Below are 7,982 nucleotides of genomic sequence, written 5' to 3'. Positions count from 1 at the left end.
AAGTCTGACTGATAAAATCACTGTCTGAAAATATAGAACAGTACAATAATTAAACAGGAAGGGAATCAAGTTTGCGGACGTCAAGCAGCTACCTTGATAGTCCCCAACAGAATTAACTTTGAAATCTAGCAGCTGCCGTAGCCGGGAGCACCTGAATCTGCACACGAGGTGTAGAGTATAGTATGAGTACAACTAACTCAATAAGTAACAAGACTAACCCCTGGGCTGAAAGCAATGACGAGCTCCACAGGTACAGTCCAGTATAAATAATGGTACAAAAATATAGGCATGCTTTCAAGCTTAACAGTTAAACTCATTACAAGTGAAATAGATCAATACTGCATGATAAGAGGTATATGACATCTCAGTAGAAAGATCTCATGTAAATACTGGTCACAAATTATTCGGTCACTCGATACTTTTTATGGCCAATCCAGCCCAGGGGTGTTCCAACCCGTATATAAATACACATCGACTGACATTCAGTCACTCAGTACCGTATAAGGCCAATCTAGCCTTGGGGTAATTTATCCCCAAATGTAAATAATACGGACAAGATCCATGTCCAGGTAAATTCAGTACAATATAAATCAGTATGGAAAGTCCATGCCCTGGGAAATCCATCCCGAATATATATAATCATCTACGCACATTGGGGGTGTGTACAAACTCCGGAGGGGCTCCTTCAGCCCAAGCGTGATATAAAGCCTATATGGCCTACTGCATGCGGGCAGTCCCGATCCGTATAATAATAAAGCCTATATGGCCTGCTGCAGGCGGGCAGCCCCGATCCATAAAATAGTAAAGCCTATAAGGCCTGCTGCAGGCGGGCAACCCCGATCCATATAATAATAATAATGTATAAAGCCATTATGGCCTGCTGCGGCGCGCAGCTTGATCCCATAAATGTCCTCATACTGGACGAATATCACTGAGTGTGAAATGTAAATTTTTGAAATAATTTAATTAAACAGCAACACGACCCCATGTGTCCCAAAATATTGGCACGTAGCCTAAACATGATATTTAAATAAGAGACTCAGCTCAATTTCTCTAATACGTGGAACATGTTCAGATAATAACATGACTCATTAATTTTACAACTGCACAGGATTTATTCAAAATATAATTTCTATGGTGCACGTCCACATGCTCGTCACCTATCGTGTGTTTCACCTCCAAACAATTTATATCATACCAAATTCGGGGATTCATAACCTCAGAACCAAGTTTAGAAGTGTTACTTATCTCAAACTGTGTAATTCTTTACTGCACTATGCCTCTGCCTCGTGAATTGGCCTCCAAACACCTCGAATTTAGCCACAATTAATTCGATTCAGTCAATAAAATTTATTGGAAATAATCCCATAAGAAAATACTAATATTTCAAAAAATATCCGAAATCTAGCTCAAAAATCGCCCATGGGGCCCACGTCTCGGAACCCGACAAAAGATACAAAATCCGAAAGCCCATTCAACCACGACCTCAACTCAACCTCCAAATCATTAAATCTTATTTTCAAATTCCTAAGTTTAAATCTCCAATTTACAACTCAAAAACATGTAATCTAGTCGGATTATTCGATGATAATTCAATATTATGGAGTAGAAATGATCACAAGTGACTTACCTCAAGTTTCCCTTGAATTCTCTCTCAAACTCACCCCAAAAAACGTGCTTGAAGGTCCAAAAATGGTAAAACTTGGAACCCCTTCGAAATGTACACTGTCCAGGGGTTCCGCACCTGCGACTCACTTAGCTGCTTCTGCGGTCTCGCAGGTGCGAGAATTCAATCGCTTCTGCGGTTTTGCCAAGCCTCCAGTGGAGCCGCTTCTGCGGGCTCGCATTTGCGAGGCTAGCTCCGCTTCTGCGGAATACTCGCTTTCTGCGATGGCTGGTGCACACATGTGGCTTCGCACCTGTGATCAAACCTCCGCAGGTGCGAAAATAACAGAAGCAAAAATTCCAACATTGGTTTTAAGTCCGAATTTGATCCGTTAACCATCCGAAACTCACCCGAGACCCCCAGGGCCTCAACCAAACATACCAACAAGTCTTAAAATATCGTACGAACTTAGTCGAGTCTTCAAATCATATCTAACAACACTAAAAACACGAATCATATATAGATCTAAGCCTAATGAACTTTGAAACTATCAAATCACGTCTGATTGACCTCAAATTTTGCACACAAGTCATAAACGACATAACGACGCTATGAAATTTTTTGAAAGTAGATTCCGACCCCGATATCAAAAAGTCAACCCCCCGGTCAAACTTTCCAAAAATTCAACTTTCGCCATTTCAAGCCTAATTCAACTACGGACCTCCAAATAATTTTCCGGATATGCTCCTAAGTCTAAAATCACTATACAGGGCTATTGGAATCATCAGAATTCAAATCTGAGGTCGTTTACACATAAGTCGACATCCGGTCGACTTTTCCAACTTAAGCTTTAAGCCTTGGAACTAATTGTTCCAATTCATTTCAAAACCTCACCGGACCCGAACCAATTAACCTGGTAAGTCATAAAACAATTATAAAGCGTAAATTGAGCAGTAAATGGGAAAATAGGGTTGTAATACCCAAAACAACCAGTCGGGTCGTTACACACGGGCGGTAGGATTCTTAGTTACTCCCCCAATCTCTGCAATATTTGGTAAGACAGAGATCAATCCCGCCTGAGTTAATGTACCAAACATATTCAAGAACTGTGCTAAAGTCTCTTGAAGTGCAAGGGTAATAACAGGTGCTTCTGGTACATGTCCCCCAACCGGAGCTACTGGTGACTCCTCAACTGCTGCTCTGACAGGTGCTCTAGTCGCGTCACGCGCCCTTCCTCGGCCTCTACCTCGGCCCCGACCTCTTGCGGCCCTAGCAGTATGTGCAGGTGTCTGCTCAGCTGACCCGGTAGTACGTATCCTCACTATCTATGAGAGAATAGAGATGCAAAGGCTCAAATTCCAAATTCAACAAATTTCGCACGACAAGAATGAAGGCAGTGGAAATTTCCTGACAGTCATGTAGCCTCTCGAAGATAAGTACAGACGTCTCTGTACCGATCCGCAAGACTCTACTAAACCCGTTCGTGACTCGTAGAACCTATGAACCTAGAGCTATGATACCAACTTGTCACGACCTAAAATCCCACCTCAGGCGTCGTGATGACACCTAGTCTCTAAGACTAGGTAAGCCAATTTCAATTTTATTTCAAGCCATTTTTTTTAAACATATAATGTAATACAAGTGTCAAAACCAAAAGCGGAAACAAATATAACAACCTCCCAAGACTGGTAATACTGAGTCACAAACTCTAACTGGATACATGTAATGATCTCAAGGATCGAATATACAATATTGTTCATTGAATCCTTACGATCAAGCAGCTCTACCTTGAATCCTTGCGATCAATACACTAACTCTGCCCGAGTCCGATATCTTCAATACCTGGCTCTACACAAAAAATATGAAGAAGTGTAATATGAGTACACCACGGTCAGTACCCAGTAAGTACCAAGGCTAACCTCGGTGGAGTAGTGACGAGGTACAATCAAGACACTCACTAGTCAAATAACCTGTGCAATATAGCAATATATAATAGTACTGGAAAACAACTAGCAATAATAACAACAAAATCAACGAGTGATATAAACAGCAAGGCAACAAGAACACCATAATTATTACTCAAACGAATAAGGAACACAAGTACAAGCAATTAAACATGTCCTTCAAATATAAATCTTTCGCATATAATTCTTTCGAATAAATACCTTCGGAATATATTTCTTTCAAATAAATATCTTTCGAATATACTTATTTCAAATATATTTCTTTCGAATATAATTCTTTCAAATAAAAATCACTTTGTAACACCTCATTTCATAATCATAAAATACGGGTCTCATCCCACTTTTATATTTTCGTAACACGGGTCTCAACCCACTTTTATAATTTCGTAACACGGGTCTCAGCCCACTTTCACATTTCTACGGCACCTAGTGCCCATATTTCTATCATAACTACACAGACAACTCACGTGCCAATAATACAATTATTATTTACTCACGACACCTCGTGCCCACATCTCATATTACAATTGCACGGATAGTTCACGTGCCAATATCATAATTATCATATTTTCGTGGCACCTCGTGTCCATATTTTATATCACATCTACACGGACAAATCACGTGCCAATAACATAATCCGCCCGACAATAGCCACAGGCTCACAATTTCAACATGGATCAGAATATTATCAAATTTACCGAAATAACAAGACAAGTTGCACAAGATATAATAATAAACACAAGGAGAATCACAACATTACACAAAAATTATCAACACCATAATCCCACATCATCATATAAAAATCATCAACATAATAAACCCACATCATCACACATCATCCCTGACAATAGCCACTCTTATCTCACCTATAGCCACCTTTATCACTCCTATAATAGCCTCATTTATTCCTCCACCCTGACAATATAAATAGCCGCCCTTATCGCTCATATAGCCTCCCTTATCGCTCCTATAATAGCCTCCCTAATCGCTCCATTTAATAGTCTCCCTTATCACTCTGCTCAGACAATATCCCAACACACATAACAATAGTGAAATGCCACCCTTATGTACACATAATGTCAATAATGGAATGTCACCCTTATATGCCACTTAACATTTACCCAAATCATACAACAATTCACATAGAATATTATCACAACAGCACAACATCATCAACTCGTATTTACAAATTTTCCGTAGGCCATAACCATTACAAGGTACAATAAAGTCAATTAATTTCACAACAGATAGTCCACAGCTCAACACAATGTATATAAAATCTCAAAACAACCACAAGGATGGGAAAATAACTCATCATAGGACAACGCCTTCTTTAATCCAAATTTTAGATAAATATATAAACGCTTCAATTTAAACTTATTTAATTAATTATTTGTAGCTGAAAAATTCAAAATGTGATTATTTCCAAGAAATATCAAATCAACAAACACACGAAATTCACATAAAAATCCAAGTGAAAATCAAAACAAATGGTTATATAAAATACAAACATGACAAAAAAAGGAATGGGTAATGACAAATCAAGATTTACTAAGTTCCAACGATTTTTCAATTTAATACATAAGGGCGTATACGAATTTCAACCGATATAATTTGTACATCTAAACCAAGTACGTGCTAGTCACCTCGTGTACATGGTTTTCAATTACACAATTTTCACATAAGACTCAATGCCTAAGGGGTAATTCCCCCACTCAAGGTTAGGCAAAATACTTACCTTTTTGAAGTTAGGCCGATATTCCGAAATAGCTTTCTCACGTGAATTGACCTCCGGACGAATCCAATCTTTCTTGAGCTTTCCTTACATTACTACAAGATTTCAAAAATCCTAGCAACTTCAATCTATTTAGAAACATAACAAAAGTGAACCATAATTATGAAGATATTCATGGTTTCAGCTCATTTGAGCATTTTATCAAACACTAGGTGTGCAGATTTGGTTACAAGGTTGTTCTACAAGATTTCTTCACTCCATAACCCAATCCTTACTTATTTGAGCTCAACAATCTTCACACAAACCTATTGGTATAAGCATATATACACAATACTCTTACACCCAAGAATCATACTCCTAATCACCAATCTTTTAACTCAAACTCTAAATTGAAGACTAGGGGTTTGAATCTTACCTCTTAGATGAAGATCTTGTGATTGGCTTCCTTGATTCTTGAATATTGGTACAATATTGGATGATTAGAATGTTAAGTTCCCTCCTCATCTCTCTAAAATGATCTTACCTCTCTCTAAAATCCTCAGAAAAATACCCCAAAATAAGCCCCAAAGGCTATTTATCAAAATGTGGCTAGGTTATGAAAATAGGAAAATTTACCCTCCGAACTCAGGTCTGCGGTCACATAATGGACCGCACAATTGGTATGCGGGTCGCACAATGCACCGCAAAATTGATGCCCAGAAATGGGCTTCACTGGACAGGTCTGCTACCATTTTGCAGTCGCATAACCACTTCTACAGGCATTCTGCCAGCCTTTAGTAATTTGGTCATAACTTCTTGTAGGAGTGTCCAAATGACAAACGGTTTGAAGAGTTAAAAACTAGACTCGAAGAGTTTAATTTGATAGGTTATGCATTATATAAATCCTTATATATATGTAGATATGCTCGTCCAAAGTTTGGTCCTGTGCATACCCATTTGAAACTTTAGTATATCATGAAATTTTCAACTTGACTTAGACTTAGGGCTCACCTTAGACCTCACACCACTTATAATATGCCTCGTACACTTAGTATCATATCCAATTGATATTCATCATATTAATAGTCCTCGTCTGCACATAAAATAATATAATTAGCGCATATCAACTTTCTTAATAGCGGTTAAGTACTTCGGAATTTTTCGGGGTGTTACACTAATAATAATCACAAGTGACTTACTTCAAATTTTTCCGTGAATTCTCTCTGAAAATTTTCCCAAAACTGTGGTTGGAATATCCAAAATAACAAAAATGTGAGGTCCCGTAGATGCGAGGTCCATAACCGCCTCTGCGGTCCCGTAGATGCGAGGTCCTCTGCGCTTCTGCGGCTTCTTTCACTTCTGCGGACAAGAGGTCTGCTTCTGTAGCCTCGCATTTGCGGAACCCAAACCGCTTCTGCGATGAGGCCCCTCCCCTCTCACTTCCGCTTCTGCTATCAACTCGTCGCAGGTGCGAGTCCGTTTCTGCGGGTCCTGCGACCCCTGCCTTTGCCAAGCCAATTCTGCTTCTGCGCAACCAAGCCCGGATCTGCGAGCTCGCACCTGCGAGCCATTTTCCGCATGTGCGCTTGCATCAGTAGACAACAACAAGTTTTAATTGTTCTAACTCTAAATTTGACCCGTTAACCATCAGAAACCCGAGGCCCCCGGGACCTCAACCAAATATACCAACAAGTCCTAAAATATCATACAAACTTAGTCGAACCTCTAAATCACATCAAATAACGCTAAAACCACGAATCATACCCCAATCCAAGCTTAATGAAACTAAGAATTTTTAACTTCTACATTCGATGCCGGAACCTATCAAATCAAGTCCGATTGACCTCAAATTTTGCACACAAGTCATAAATGACATAACAGACGTATTCTAATTTCCCAAATTGGATTCCGACCTCGATATCAAAAAGCCAACTCCCCGGTTGAACTTCCAAACTTAAATTTCCATTTTAGCCAATTCAAGCCTAATTTAACTATGAACTTCCAAATAATTTTTCGGACACGCTCCTAAGTCTAAAATCATCATACGGATCTATTGAAATCATCAAAACTCTATTCAGGAGTCGTTTAGACATAGTCAACATTCGGTCAACTATTTCAACTTAAGCTTTAAATCTTGGAACTAAATGTTTCAATTCATTCTGAACCCTCACCGACGAGTAACATAATTAAAATTGAACACAGAATAAGAAGTAAATGAGAGGACGAGGCTATAATACTCAAAACGACCGGACGGGTCGTTACATTATTAGTTTCTTCAATAACTATAATTCCTTTTATGCGTGGTGTGGATATACTTGTTCTTCCTGCACCCAAGATGTGGTGATGTATTTCAAAAGTTATTGACATGTAGTTACTTATGTACATATTCTTTGTTTAGGGACTCAATGAATGAAAGGTAAAAATACACTTATTACTTCAAACAAACTTGTGGCCCTGATTTTTACATGAGTGTCGTTTTGCTTCACAATATGCTCATTTAGGTTTTATATTCTTATGTATGAAAATATTAAGCCTAATTTTTAATGGAGCAAGCTAATGTGATTATCTCGATAGAGAGTTATTGGCAAGTGAATTAAAAATATGTGCAGTGTGCTGCCAATAGGAATTTATCCTCGTAGCTTTGCGGATATGAGTAATTATTTCGTCCAAGGTTAGACCCATTCATTTTTCCTTTTCG

This window comes from Nicotiana tomentosiformis, chromosome 9 (genome assembly GCF_000390325.3).
Source record: "Nicotiana tomentosiformis chromosome 9, ASM39032v3, whole genome shotgun sequence".
NCBI classification, from domain to species: Eukaryota; Viridiplantae; Streptophyta; class Magnoliopsida; order Solanales; family Solanaceae; genus Nicotiana; species Nicotiana tomentosiformis.
This window is presented reverse-complemented; position numbering follows the sequence as displayed.